Raw genomic sequence first — 14715 nt, 5'->3', positions numbered from 1 at the left:
TTCAAAAAGGACTCGGATTACCCTCGGGGCCTGGAGCACCAGAGGCACCGGCACCCTTGGATTCTGAAGACCCAGTGAACAAGGTACCACCCCCAGAAAAATAACCAGATTTATTCAGGATGTCTCTGCAACTGTTGAGTTGGAATATAAATGGCTGTAATATACCGGAAAAAAGGAGGAAAATTTTTCATATATTAAAAAAGGAACAATTGGACATTATTTGCTTACAAGAAACACATGTGACTAGGCTCCATAGAAAAGTGTTAATAAACAGACTTCCGGAGGCGGCGCAAAACAGCAATGGCGGTCCTCTTTACTCAGTGAAGAGGGGCTCCGTGAAAAAGGGTCGTCCGCTACGGCAAAGCGGAGACCCATTAAGAAGAACCGCAGGCAGAGTGAGCCTGCGGCCGTGGGACTCGGCGGGCGCCCAAAGCCCCCCCGGAAACGAAGAAGGAGCTCCGTAAGGGGCTCCGGAACGTGAAAGGGGGAGCGGCGCTGTGAGTTCATCGCTCTTTTCGTGGACGCAAAGCCGCGCTGCTGCTGCTGATGAGCGCCGACCTTTCTTCTTGAAAACATCAAAATTGGCTGCTACATACCCGTGAGTAAGGGGAGTTAAACATCGGAAAAACTTGGGAATTTGGTTGAAATTCGGCTGAAAACGGGAGGCGAGTAACAGGAAGTCCGTCTCCCGATCCTGCTAACCAGATTAAAGCAACTGCTCAGAAGAGCGCTGAAGCGCTTAAAAGGGACTGTAAAAGTAAAACGAGGGTGTATTTGACAGACTTTGTCGTGAAAAGACAAGCAGGAAATCTTCACAAAATTTGTGGATTTTATTTTTGGGACCTTCTTCCTAATTTTGAGCTATGTGGAGTTAAAAGGGACAACCCAGCTATCGGGCTGTCAGTGTGCAAAAGAGAACTGTCAAACTGCTGATACTGTTATTGGAGCTTAAACTGATACATAGACTGAGACACTAACGTTTAAACATTGTTGCTGGGACCTTTCTTGACACCTTGTGGCCTTTCTTCAAGAAAAAGAAAGCCTGGGGAAACTTCCTTTTGTGCTCTGGAACTACCAAAGACTTAACATAGGGAATATAAGAACTTCAATGGCGGACAAGAGTTCTCTCCTTCCTTGAAACTTTGAAATACCCCCACCTAGAGGATTGTGGAGACATAGAGGCCTGGGAACTGTACTTTATTGTGATTCTCTGTGGTTAAATTGTTTACACTCTGGACTTGTCTAACTTATGAAACAAAAGAAAATTTGACCTTGAACAGAGGCAGGTGTGGAATGAGCGGCACAGGGAGAACAAGAGCAGCTAAAGCTAAAGAAAAAGAAAAGAAACCAGGGCAACTTGTTCAAACAACCCTATCTCATCAACGAAGATCATCCGTCCCAACTGTGCTGACAGCACAGGAGGTGGAAATTGAAGAGCCTGCTGCAGAAGATATGGCAACTGGAGGATCTGAAATAGTCCTGAAACAAATCTTGGAACAACTGGCAATTTTAAACCAAAAAGTGGACAATCAATCATCAAAAATTGACCAAGCTACATCCTCTATTAGTAAATTATCTGAGCAAGTTTCTCATCATACTCAGGCAATTGAAAAATTGCAAGGGGCAACGACTGAAAATTATAAACTTGCTGTAATGGAAAGGACGAGCAGAGTGGGTATGGTATTTGCCATTGCGAATAGCGGGTGTTGTCAGGCTGCGAAGCTGTCAAACTGAGCTGTCAAACGCTGAGCTGTCAGACGTAGCTGTCAAACGGAGCTGTCAAGCTGAGCTGTCAAATGCTGAGCTGTCAAACGGAGTTGTCAAACTGAGCTGTCAAACTGCAAAGCTGTCAAACGCTGAGCTGTCAGACGGAGCTGTCAAACGGAGCTGTCAAACGGAGCTGTCAAATGCGGGCGTGTGTTTTACGGAGTTTGAGGCGAATTGGGGGTTGGTCGTTCTGGTCGGCTGCTGTGATTATTTCGGAGGTCCAATGGGCTGAAGTGTCAGGTCCGGTCTGTTGGGCCCGATTCGTGCCCCGATCTGGTCCGGTCTGTTGGGCTCGATTCGTGCCCCGATCTGGTCCGGTCTGTTGGGCTCGATTCGTGCCCCGATCTGGTCCGGTCTGTTGGGCTCGATTCGTGCCCCGATCTGGTCCGGTCTGTTGGTCTTCTTCTATATCAGTGTCGTCGTCTGCTGGTTGGCGTGGGACGTAGCAGGAGGAGCCGTCTGATGCGGGTTCGAGTTCGGGTGGCGAAGCGGGCTTGCAGCGAGTGTGATGCAACCAGGCTGTCTTTTCTGCTACCTTAACAGAAGTTGGAGTGGTTAAAAGTATTTGGTAGGGGCCCTCCCACGTGGGCTGTAAGGGTACCTTATGGTAGGTTTTTGCCAGTATCCAATCCCCTGGTTGGTATGGGTGGATGTTCTCATCTAAGGGAATGTTTTGGCCTGAGGCGGCGTATTTGTGGAGAAGAATGAGTTGCTTCTGGAGTTGTATTACGTATTTAGTTAATTCCGCCTCGCCCACCTCTAACTCTGATGTTGGAAATTGGGTGTTATATACTGGGGAGGGTCTTCTGAATAGCAACTCATAAGGAGATAGTTTTAGGTTTCTGCGGGGGCATGCTCTTAGATTATGCAAGACTAGTGGAAGGGCATTGACCCATTTGATGCCGGAGTCCTTACAAAGTTTTCCTAGTTGTGATTTAAGCTGCTGGTTCATTCTTTCCACTTGTCCAGAGGAAGGAGGATGGTATGGGGTATGTAACTTCCATTTAATCCCTAGGGCGCTGGCGACTTGTCGGATTATTTCTGATGTGAAATGTGAGCCTCTGTCGCTGTCTATGTGTCTGGGGACTCCAAAGCGGGGTATGATTTCTTGTATTAGAATCTTTGCAACAATGTGTGCAGTTGCTCTGCGAGTAGGAAAACATTCTACCCACCCAGTCAATTGGTCAATGATGACCAATGCATGCTTGTAGCCTTGGCAAGGGGGTAGGTCTATAAAGTCTATTTGTAGGCTTTCGAATGGGACGAAAGCCCATGGTCTGGCCCCCGGTGGGCACCTGGCGGTATGTTTTGGATTAAAACTCTGACAAGTGCGGCAATTCTTTACGGCAGCCTTGGCGGCAAGGGCTAGACCTGGGGCATACCAGCAATGCTGAATTGTGTCGATAAGTTTTTCTCTTCCCCAGTGGGTGCATTGGTGCAGAACCCTCAAATGTTTGGGTACCCATAGCCTGGGCATTATGAGTCTTTTATCCGGGAAATACCAAATGCCATTTTCTGAGTGGGCCCCTTGTTCTTCCCATCTTTTGATCTCTTCTGGGGTCGCAGTTTTGTACATCTCAGTGAAATTTACATCTGATAAAATTTGTGGTCCCTGGAACTCATTGTCAGCAGAGAGGGGCTGAAGGGCTGCTTCCTGTGCTGCGTGGTCGGCACGTCGGTTTCCTGTGGAGACTGGGTCCCTCCCTTTCGTAAGTGCCTTGCAATGTACTACTGCAATAGCTTCAGGGAGGTGTATAGAGTCCAAGTTATTGTGTCCCTGATAGCCTTCTGTCTGAGCCCATCAAGATGGTCATCAAGGTTGTCACGTCCGCTGCAGAGTACGTGACCGCTCGGTAAAAGGATTATGGTTGCCCCCCTTTGATAGTCCTTGTAATATGTAGTTGAATAAAAGTGGTCCGATGAAGATCCGATGTACGGCTGATTTTTGGTGAATTTATAAAGAATATGGTCCTTGAAGTTCAAAGTACTTTCTCTTTTCGGAAGCAATTCGCTACATTTTGATTAAATCAGTCACGGTCAATTGAACTCGGAAACATTGTATTGAGAGCTGTCAAAAGGTGAAGGAACAGACGCTTGCAGCTTGCAGTACCAGCGTGGCCGCCACAAGGGGCGCTGTTCGATAATGGTGATTGGCTGAGGCGGCCGCCGTTTGACCTAGAGTTCAGGCGCCCGGTCTACTCACAATAAAAATGGGGCGACGCAGAGCGCTATGGCGAAAAGCTGTCAGTCTAGCGCTTCCTTATTTACGGAAGGCTTTTAAGAGATGGCCCTCTAAAGGGACATCTCTAGGGTCAGGGAGGGGAGATGTATGTGTATGTGTGGTGCTTGTGTGGTACACGTGTAAACAAAAAGGGGGGGTGATTTCCGGCGACAGTTCCCCCCTTCGGAGATAAGATTGCGAAGGTAGGGAAACCGCGCAATCCTTCTCTCCGCACCATCAATAAAAGTATGACATGTCATACCTAGAATCCGGATTCTGGAAGTTCTTCAAGGGTCCCCGCGACGGGGTGAGCTTCCCTTGCTCGGTCCCTGCTCCTGTCAACCTAGCAGTTCGAAAGCACGTCTAAGTGCATGTAGATAAATAGGTACCGCTCCGGCGGGAAGGTAAACGCCGTTTCTGTGTGCTGCTCTGGTTCACCAGAAGCGGCTTAGTCATGCTGGCCACATGACCCAGAAGCTGTACGCCAGCTCCCTTGGCCAATAAAGCGAGATGAGCGCCGCAACCCCAGAGTCGGTCACAACTGGACCTAATGGTCAGGGGTCCCTTTGTTGTTGTTGTTGTTTAGTCGTTTAGTCGTGTCCGCCTCTTCGTGACCCCATGGACCAGAGCACGCCAGGCACTCCTGTCTTCCACTGCCTCCCGCAGTTTGGTCAGACTCATGTTTGTAGCTTCGAGAACACTGTCCAACCAGGGGTCCCTTTACCTTTACCTTTAACCTACTAGTACTTCACCTTGGTCTTCCAGCACAACAGTGGCTGTTAATAGACTCCATTGTCAGGCAACAGGGGGTCTTTTGCTTCTCTGCTGATAAGCGATTTCTTTTTGGCTTTAGCTAAACATTCAGCGTACCCAAAAGACAGCTTTTGCTGATTTCACAGAGGGAGAGATCAAGTTCATCTCGAGGTACAAATTTGACTCTAAAACAGATCGCTGGGACTCCAGGTAAGCGCCTGCTTGATAGTTGAGCCTTTGTAAGTAAGTCCTCTCAAACATTCTTCTGCAAGGCTTGTTTGTTTTTCCTAGTCTGCTGAGATGCTAGTAGTAGTAGAAGAAGAAGAGTTTGGATTTGATATCCCGCCTTTCACTCCCCTTCAGGAGTCTCAAAGCGGCTAACATTCTCCTTTCCCTTCCTCCCCCACAACAAACACTCTGTGAGTGGGGCTGAGAGACTTCAGAGAAGTGTGACTGGCCCAAGGTCACCCAGCAGCTGCATGTGGAGGAGCGGAGACTTGAACCTGGTTCCCCAGATTACAAGACTACCGCTCTTAACCACTACACCACACTGTCCTGCCTTTCCATCCTCCTGAGCAGGCTAGTAAAAAATATATTTTAAACATGGCTTTCTGCTAAGCAAGCTGGTGGAGGAGGGCTAGAGTTGAGGGCTGGATGGACTTCCTTTCCTCTGCAGCCAGAATGGACACCAAGCCATGGAGGAAGAGAGAGATCCAGCTCTCCTTCACCTGCTCACTTTGCTTGCATGGAATTCCGGGTTGCCAAAGGCTGCTAGGCGAGTTGTGAAATGCAAGGCTGTGATATGTTGCCTTCCTCAAGCCATCCCTGCTCTGGAAATGTTTTGGCTCCTTTCCCCCACATTTGTCCTGATAACCAGCATCCTCTGTTTCATGGCGTGTATAAGCGGTGTTGCAGTTCCTTGAAAGGTGCAGCAGGCTGAATGAGAATCCTCTTTGTGTCAAGGAAGTCTGGGAATTAGACTTGGTGCTCTCTCAAGATGAGTCTGCCAGGGCATAAGAGCATGAGAGCAGCCCTGCTGGATCAGGCCATTGGTCCATCTGGCCCAGCATCCTGTTCTCACATTGGCCAATGAGATGCCTCTCGGGGAGCCCACAAACAGGACCTGGGTGCAACAGCACGCTCCCCTCCTCCAAGCCATACTGCTTGTCTTGGTGGAATATGTTCTGTGGCCATTATGGCTAGTAGCCATTGAGCCTCACCATCCATGATTTGGCATATTCTTGTGGATTACCATTACCATGGTCTTTTCCCTGGAAAAGACCCTGATGTTGGGAAAGATGGAGGGCACAAGGAGAAGGGGACGACAGAGGACGAGATGGTTGGATAGTGTCTTCGAAGCTACAAACATGACTCTGACCAAACTGCAGGAGGCAGTGGAAGACAGAAGTGCCTGGCGTGCTCTGGTCCATGGGGTCACGAAGAGTCGGACACAACTAAACGACTAAACAACAACAACAACCATTACCATTGCCATTACCATCACCATTACCATTGCTCTTGCTGTGGTAATGGGGAAATTAAAAGGACAGGTGGAACAGGTAGTGACGAAGCCGGAAAACGGCAGGCTCCTTTGGGCAGCATTTCAGGTGCCAGAAAGGGTCTTTTGGATCACTGAAAAAATAGTGTCTGAACAAGAATAACGGGGCCCCTTGCTTTGGGGAAGGATCATCATTTGGTGGTGTGCCATATGCTTTGTATGCAGAGTCTCAAGTTGAAAGGCACCTCCACCTGAAAAAGGAGTGGGCCACAGAGAGCTGCTGCCAGCCAGAGGAGACTTAATTAATTAATTGTGGGGTTGGAAGGGATCACGAGGGTCATCTAGTCCAACCCCCTGCAATGTAGGAATCCAAACTGGGGGAGGTCAGAAATTCATTCTGCCCTGGTAGAAGGCAGCTTTTGATTTCCTGACAACTCTCTCCATGAGGCAAAATGCCTGCACACCTGCCTCTTGGGACTCCCAAGCCCCATCATCTCCAGCTCTTGACCGTGGTCAAGATCACAGGCCGTGTGTGGAGCCAAAGTTTGACTGTGTGAGCCTTGTGTGTTGCCTCAGCCAGTCCAACTGTCTCCTTGCAGTGGGAAGTGCCATGTGCCAGCATGGTGTGAGCCAATCCTCTGGAGAGGAGGCAGCGTGAATCAGCTCAGCTACCGAAGCCACATGGAATTGAAAAGGAGCGACCACAAGCCCGTCAGCTCCCTCTTCCTCACAGGGGTAACATCTGCCCTGGCCAGGGCTATCGTCTATTCAGGGTTTTTAGTTGCCTGCTATGTGGCACCTCCTTGAATCTGGGCAGGCCCTGACCAACAACCAGGCCCCTTTCCACAGAGCTCCTCCTTGCCCAGTGACTTCCAGTGCAAGGAGTGGGCAGGTTTTGGCTCTGTTAAATCCCTAGGCTTCCATTCTCCACTGTTCTGAGTACACGCTGCTCCTGCAGGCATGGCAGGCCACATGGGCTGAACTGTATACCTTCACCGTTGGCTCCATTCATGCAATGGAGCTTCTGTGGTACTTGGCTTGGAGCATTTGGCTTCAGCCCATTGGCTCTGGAAGTCACAGCCGCTGCCATCCCTGGGGAAGCTCTCAGAGTTACAGTACTTGCCTCTTTCAGGGCTGGGAACAGGGGTGTGCATCAGGCATTTCTGCTCTTAACTCATGCCCCCCTTTTTAGTCCATAGCTCCAACAAATGTGCTCTGCCCCCTCCCCATAGGTGAAGGTTGTGGATGACCGACGGTACCGGAAAGTGTTTGAGGATATTGTTCAGTTGATGGACAGGATGGAGAATGAATTCCTTCCCTCCCTGGAGGGAGGTAAAGACGAATAGGATCCTCTCCAACCCCTTAAAGAGGGTTTGCTGCAAAAAGACCGGGGGGAAAGAAGCCCTTGGCCCATCTAGCTCAGTCTTGAGCGGTTCCCCAGGATTTCTGGGGGATCTCTCTCAGACGGTACATAATGCCTTTAGAATCAAAGTAAGGACAAATAAAGCGAAGAAATTCCCAGGAGATTGTTTGGTAATATTTAAAGATAGAGAAATGAGAAATTTAATTTTGCAAAAAAACAGGGAGAGAAGATTGAATATTGGGGGGAATAACATAATCATTTTTAAAGATGTCCCACTTTGCTTGTTAAAAAAACGCAATCAATACCAACAGTTAGTGCAAGCTCTCAGGAAAAACAATATTCAATTTAGATGGGAGTTCCCAGAAGGACTTTCATTTGCATACAAAGGGAAAAGACACAGAATAACAAGACCGGATGAACTGGACAAATTTTTGAGAAGGTACAAAGAATTGGGAAGTGAAGAAACTGCACCAATGGGGGCAGGAGCTGAACGAGAAGACTCGCAAGATTCGGATGAGGAGAAGGTAGAGGAAGAGGAAGAAGAGGGGAAAATAAATTAAAGACTATTATTAAAAACTAAACAGAAGATATTATGGCGCTGAAATTATGGACCTGGAATGTTAATGGGATAAACGAGGGGGGAAAAACAGAACAAAATTCAACAATATTTGAAAAAACAAAATCTGGACATTATCTGTTTGCAAGAGACTCATGTGATGAGGAGACATAGAAAAATTTTGGTAAATAAAAAATTAGGGAATGAATTTATTGTTGGAATCAAGCCTTGTCAGAGGAATGTGCCATTCTTTAGGCACCGGCTGATTTCCTTGTTGACCTCCCCCGTCTGCGACTCCCGGCAGGAAACAGGCGAGGTCTCTTCTTGGCGATCCTCCTCAAACGTGAGAAGAACACACCACTCCTCCCCTTTCCTCCCTGCTATCCCCAGGGAGGGGAAAGAGACAGAGAGAAATGTATTTACATGCTTTTATTTCTGTCTTTTGCAGCAGTACAGAGAAACATGTCTGCACTCTCTTTTACATCAACAGCAGAGAGAATATAACTCCTCCCATGTACTTCCAGTACAGGTCAGATGACACACTGAGCTAACATCCGGTGCTCAGTACAGTGAATGGACTGCCCCTTTGTTCCTACGGTAACAGTCACAAACATCAACATCCTGTTTCCAGCCATCTGCAGCTGCTGCTCGCTGCTGCATTGCTCCTTTTTGGTAACATTTATTTCATCGGACAAAATTAAAAAAAGAGGAGTGGTTCTATATATTAAAAATAAAATAGAAGCCCACCAGATTTTTAAAGATGAAGAAGGTAGAATTGTGGCAGTACAAGTCAAATGGCAAGGTGAAAAAATAATAATCGTCGGAGTGTATGCACCTAATGAAAATAAAATGGATTTTTTCAGAGACTTAGAAGAAAAATTATTTGAATATATTGATCAAAAAATTATAATAATGGGTGATATGAACGCAGTGGTCTCAATGGAGATGGATAGATTAAGAGCATCAGGAAAATCAAAAGAAGGGAAGTTACCAAAGACTTTTTTTTCGATGGTAGAGAATTGCAATTTAGTTGATATCTGGAGATTGAAACACCCATTGGAAAAACAGTTTACCTATCAATCAGAAGCAAATCAATCAATGTCAAGAATCGATCAAATATGGATAACAAATGACCTTACAACAAGAATCTTAAAGATCGAAATACAACCTAAGGTGCTTTCGGACCATAATCCAATAAAATGTACCTTAAAAGGATTTGAAGAAAAATCTTTCCGATGGAGAATAAACGAAAATCTTTTTGATGATCAAAAAATAGTAGAGAATGCGCAAAAACATATGAGGGATTATTTTATAAACAATATGAATCAAGGAACAAAAACAAGTATAGTTTGGGACGCTGGCAAAGCAGTCATGAGAGGATTTTTTATACAACAGAATGCAATTAAAAACAAATATAGAGAGAAAGGGAAAAAAGAAATTTTAAAACAAATTATGGAAAATGAGAAGAAACTTATTGATAGACCTAATGATAAAAAATTTAAACTTAACATAAGAACATTACAAGCGCAATTCTCTATGATAATAAACAAGGAAGTGGAATGGAACATCAAAAGGATGAGACAAAAGAATTTTGAAAATGCAAATAAATCTGGGAAACTACTAGCGTGGCAGATTAAAAAAAGGAAAGAACAAAGTATGGTACTGTCAGGGAACTGCCATCGGAGAGTCAGGTGGTGGAAGGGCTCAAGGAGGCTAAGAGACCCTCAGATGCTGTGGAAGGAACCAGCAGGGGGAGAGGGAGAGTTCCTGCAGAAACTCAGGCGGAGGGATGGCTCCAAGATGCTTCCAGTGAGAACAGCGGGGAGGGCTCAGGACCTCCGCTGGGGACGCCCACTCCGCGCAGGAAACTGTCACGCAGAGAATCCAGACGTAGAGTTTCCGTTAAGGAACTCTTATGTTGGCGTAAATTCCGGAAGCGTCCACTGACGGATTCTGCTAGCGATTGAGGGAGTCATGCTCTGAGGGCTCCCGTAAAGGCAGAGCTTTGAGACCTATGCAAAGCTCTGAGGGATTCAGCTTTTACGCACAAGCAGCTCATTATCCCATCACAGCAATCCGTCAGTCCCTGAAAGCCGCTTGTGCAAAGGAGAGGCATCATGAGTAACCCAACCGAAGCCGGAGGGGCAGGTGGAGCTGGAGCGGGTCCAAGTCTGGAGGAAAGATACAGAGCGTTGGAACACCAGCTAGCACTGCAAACGGCGTGGCTTGAGGAGAGGCGGGCTCAGGATGCAAAGGGGAAAACCACCCCCATCGGAAGGAAGGTACCAGGGTTGGTGCAAAAGTTTGGGGGTGACCCAAGAAATTACCAAGCCTTTAAGACAGAGATGCAGTATGCCCTCAATCTGCAGTTTGATGACTTTGCCGATGAGGAATTGAGAGTGGCTTTTGTGATTGGGCATCTCGAAGGGGGGGCTAGAGACTGGGTGAGGCCCCCTGATGGCAGCGAATAATGACGCTTTAAAGGACTTGAGAAAGTTTTTCCTCGCGATGGACTTGATGTTTTCCAGCGAGATTGAACAGGGGGTGGTGCACAGACAGTTGATGGCGTGTAAACAGGGGAATCAGTCCGTTCGAGAGTATTGGACACAGTTTACCATGCTGATACATAAATTGGGGTGGGACCTGTCTGCGGACCCGATACAAATGCTGTTTGAAGAAGGGCTATCCCCAGCGGTAAAAGACGAACTTTCCCGCGCACCCCGTCCGGAGTCCATAGATCAGCTGACCAAATCCGTGCTCGCGATTGGAGCGCGCCAAGAAGCAAGGGCGCTGGAGAAGCGGGAAGGGAGAGGAGAGCGTTGGAATGAGTTCCGCATTCCTGAGATGCCGGCGCAACCTTCCCCGCCAGTGGAACCGATGGAGATTGGAGGAGCAAGCGCGCGAGGAACTTCAAATGTTAACAAAGGGCGGAAGAAGGAGGGGAAAGGCTCCAAAAAATGCTTCCTCTGCCAACAGCCTGGACATTTTGCCAGAGTCTGCCCTCAAAGGAAGGGATGGCAAGGGATGGCGGGAGCTGTTGGGAGTGAGGAGGAGGGGGGTAAGGAGCAGGTAAAAGCCAACGCCTGGCTGCCAGCATCAGGGCACAGCAGCCAGGCCCAGGATCAGTGAACGTGCCCAAGCCTGAACCCCCAAGAGCAGCTCTAGTCATAGAGGTGTTGCTAGAGCTACCCAATGGACATCCGCTAAAGATAAAAGCTCCTGTAATTTCATGAGTAAGGAGTTTGCAGCTGAACACCAGATACAGACGCTCCCTTTAAGTAACCCTTTGCAGGTGACAACGATTGATGGGAGGGAACTGCTGGGAGGAGAAGTGAACCAACAGACTGTTCCCATGATAATGAAGGTGGCCAGGCACACGGAAGTGATTGCGTTTCATGTGACCACACTGGGAGGAGCGCCCATCATATTGGGAATGAGCTGGCTGGTGCTGCATGACCCGCTAGTGGGATGGCACCAGCGGATAGTCTCTTTTGGGTCAGCTCATTGCCTAGAACACTGCAAGGGAAGGGAAACTCAGGGGGAAGCCATGGCCACTCTGGCAGGGATGGAGGTGGAAAAAAAGGGAGAAATACCACAACAATACGCTGACCTGGGCAACGTCTTCAGCGAGAGAGAAGCAGATAGACTGCCCCCGCACAGACCCTTTGACTGTCAAATTAACCTACTCCCAGGAGCCCAGCTGCCAGTAGGCAAACTGTACGCCATGTCTGACAGGGAGATGCAGGAGTTAAGGGAGTTCATTGACAAAAACCTGAAACGAGGTTTCATCAGGGAGTCACGAGCGGTGGGGGGTAGCCCAGTTTTCTTTGTGGACAAAAAAAACACAGATAAACCTAGGCTGGTAGTGGATTTCAGGGCCGTAAATGCAGTGTCAGAACCAGTGGCTTTCCCCATGCCCAGAATTGATGACATTTTGACCCGGGTGAGGAAGGGAAAGATTTTTACCAAGCTGGACCTGAGGGGGGCATATAACCTGATACGGATGAGAAAAGGAGATTGTCAGGACTGCCGCTAGGTCCCAGCTCACAGAGGACCAACGCCCAGTGGATATTATATACAAAAGTCTTTATTGAAGTTTAGTTTCCATTTCCAAGCTCTGGGCGCGCAGGCCCACGTCTTAACGCTAGACCGGCTAAGTCCCCTCTGACTCACTGCTCCACCCACACCAGTTTAAGATTCTAGCCCGGCTCCACCTCTTGCGCTGCTCTTTCCTGCGTTGGGTCCTTCTGCCCTCTGGGGTTCCCTCCTTCCTGGACTCCTCTGACGCGGAGCCTCCTGAGTCTTGCCCCTCCCTCCGACGGGCTTTAGGACCTGGCTCCCTTCCCGGGCTCCCCGCTGTGCCGCGCTCCTGTACATTTGAACTTGGCGCGCGCGCCCAGCCGGTGACTTTCCTTCTGACCGTTTCCCCGCTTCCTGATGTGGGTGTTGCCAAACCTGACTCCTCTCCTCCCTCTGGTGGTGAGGACACTGGTCCCGACTCCTGGGACTCCCCCTCCCCACTGCGCTCTGGTGGAGACGCTGGCCCTGATCTCCAGCTGCTGTTCAGAGACTCCCCGCTGGCCCCTCCCTCTTGAGGTTTCTCCCTTGGAATCTCCCTTGCTCTGGCCACCGGCGCTCCCTTCTGTGAGTCCTCCGATTCGCTAGAGAGGCTTGTGGAATAACTCTGGCCACTGTCACTGCCTGCGCCCCCCTCGTACTCCTCCTCCTCACTCTCCATTTGCTCCCCCTCCTGTGTCTCTCCTTCTGAACCCCTGACAGAGATGAATGGAAAACTACCATGTTCACCCCCTTGGGGGCCTTTGAGTATCTCGTTATGCCTTTCGGCCTACAGGGGGGCTCAGCCTGCTTCCAATCCTTCATGAATCACGTCCTGGGAGCTTTGCTTTACAAGAACTGTGTGTCATTCTTAGATGACGTATTGGTGTACTCAGAGAATGAGGAGCAGCATGTGCGAGATGTAAGAGAGGTACTGAGCAGACTGCGAGAAAACCAGCTGTGGGTGAAACTGGAGAAGTGTCAGTTTCATACCAGGGAGGTGGAATTCCTGGGGTACCGGTTGTCTGACAAGGGATTGGCCATGGATCCCAGCAAGGTCCAAGCGGTACTGGAATGGAAGGCACCCAGAACCAGGAAAGACGTGCAGAGGTTCCTGGGGTTTGGAAACTTCTATCGGAAGTTCATCAAAAACTTTGCCCACTTAACGGCTCCCATCACTGATTGTCTCAGTAGTAAGAAGAAATTCGCCTGGACGGAAGAGGCACAGCAAGCGTTTGAAAGGCTAAAGAAAGCGTTCGAGTCGGAAGAACAGCTTTTGCACGTGGATCTTCAGAAGCCGATGAGGGTAGAAACGGACGCATCTGATCGAGCGGTAGGGGCGGTGCTTCTCCAGCCGGGAAAAGATGCGTCAGACTGGAGACCGTGTGCCTTCTTCTCGCGGAAATTGAACAAATCCGAGAGGAACTACACCGTGTACGACCGGGAACTGCTCGCCATTCATGAAGCTTTTCGGCGGTGGCGACACCTGCTGATTGGAGCACAACACAAGGTCCAAGTGTGCACGGACCACAAAAATCTTGAATATTGGAGAACGGCCCGAGTACTGAACCAGAGACAAGTGAGATGGGCACAGGAGTTATCCAAATTCCATTTTGAAATTTGTTACGTACCGGGCCCGGAGAACGTCAGGGCGGACGCTCTCTCTCGAAAACCAGAGTATTTAGAGGGGGAGGGAGCGCCCGAGGACAGGCATATCATCCCCGAGGACCACTGGGTGTGTGGGGCAGCATTGGTGGGGCAAAGAGAACTGGTAGAGGGAACCGAAAACGACGAATACGCCCAAGATAAGCTCAGAGGGCTCAGGGGAGCTGGAGAGAACACAGGGGGTTTTGAGGAAAGGAACGGGGCGTTGTATTACAAGGGGGCACTGTACATACCAGAAGGGGAACTGAGGGGTAGAGTGCTCAAACAATTGCACGACAGCCCCACCGGGGGGCACTTTGGGCAACACAAAACCATGTGGTTGGTTACCAGGCAGTTCTGGTGGCCAAAGGTGAGGGAAGATGTACGTGAGTATGTAAGGGGGTGCGACCGATGCCAGCGGGCAAAAGGGGAGAGGCTGGCACCGGCGGGGTTACTGGAACCCTTACCCACACCAGAACGGCCATGGGAGGCGGTATCCATAGATTTTATGACGGATCTGCCAAAATCCAAAGGGAAAACAGCTGTCATGGTGGTGGTAGACCTATTAACTAAGATGTGCCATTTTATAGCCTGCTCGCATGCGGTCACGGCAGAAGAAACCGCCAGGTTGTTTGTAAAACACATTTTAAAGTTGCATGGCGCCCCCTTGAGGGTGGTCTCAGACCGAGGAAAACAATTTACTTCCAGGTTCTGGAGGAAGCTCATGAGCTTACTGCACGTAGAGGTAAATTTCTCGACCGCCAGACATCCAGAAACTAATGGGCAGGCGGAAAGAGCAAACAGTATTCTACAACAATACCTGAGGTGTTATGTGAATGACAGAGAGAATGACTGGG

General features: G+C 49.0%; 2 pseudogenes across 2 annotated transcripts in view; both read left to right on the top strand.

The window, feature by feature from the left end:
- LOC310835939 (inositol polyphosphate 5-phosphatase OCRL-like) overlaps nucleotides 1–14715 on the top strand; it is a 188263-nt pseudogene that overhangs the window by 13420 nt on the left and 160128 nt on the right. The window lies entirely within an intron of this gene.
- LOC310836040 (inositol polyphosphate 5-phosphatase OCRL-like) overlaps nucleotides 1–14715 on the top strand; it is a 37657-nt pseudogene that overhangs the window by 7368 nt on the left and 15574 nt on the right. The window contains exons 6-8 of the transcript in view: nucleotides 4842–4951; nucleotides 6839–6974; nucleotides 7472–7571. The product of the transcript in view is annotated as an inositol polyphosphate 5-phosphatase OCRL-like (transcript). The remainder of the gene's footprint in view (nucleotides 1–4841; nucleotides 4952–6838; nucleotides 6975–7471; nucleotides 7572–14715) is intronic.

The sequence above is a fragment of the Podarcis gaigeae genome (genome assembly GCF_964106915.1).
Source record: "Podarcis gaigeae genome assembly, chromosome: W".
Lineage (NCBI taxonomy): Eukaryota > Metazoa > Chordata > Lepidosauria > Squamata > Lacertidae > Podarcis > Podarcis gaigeae.
This window is presented reverse-complemented; position numbering and strand designations above follow the sequence as displayed.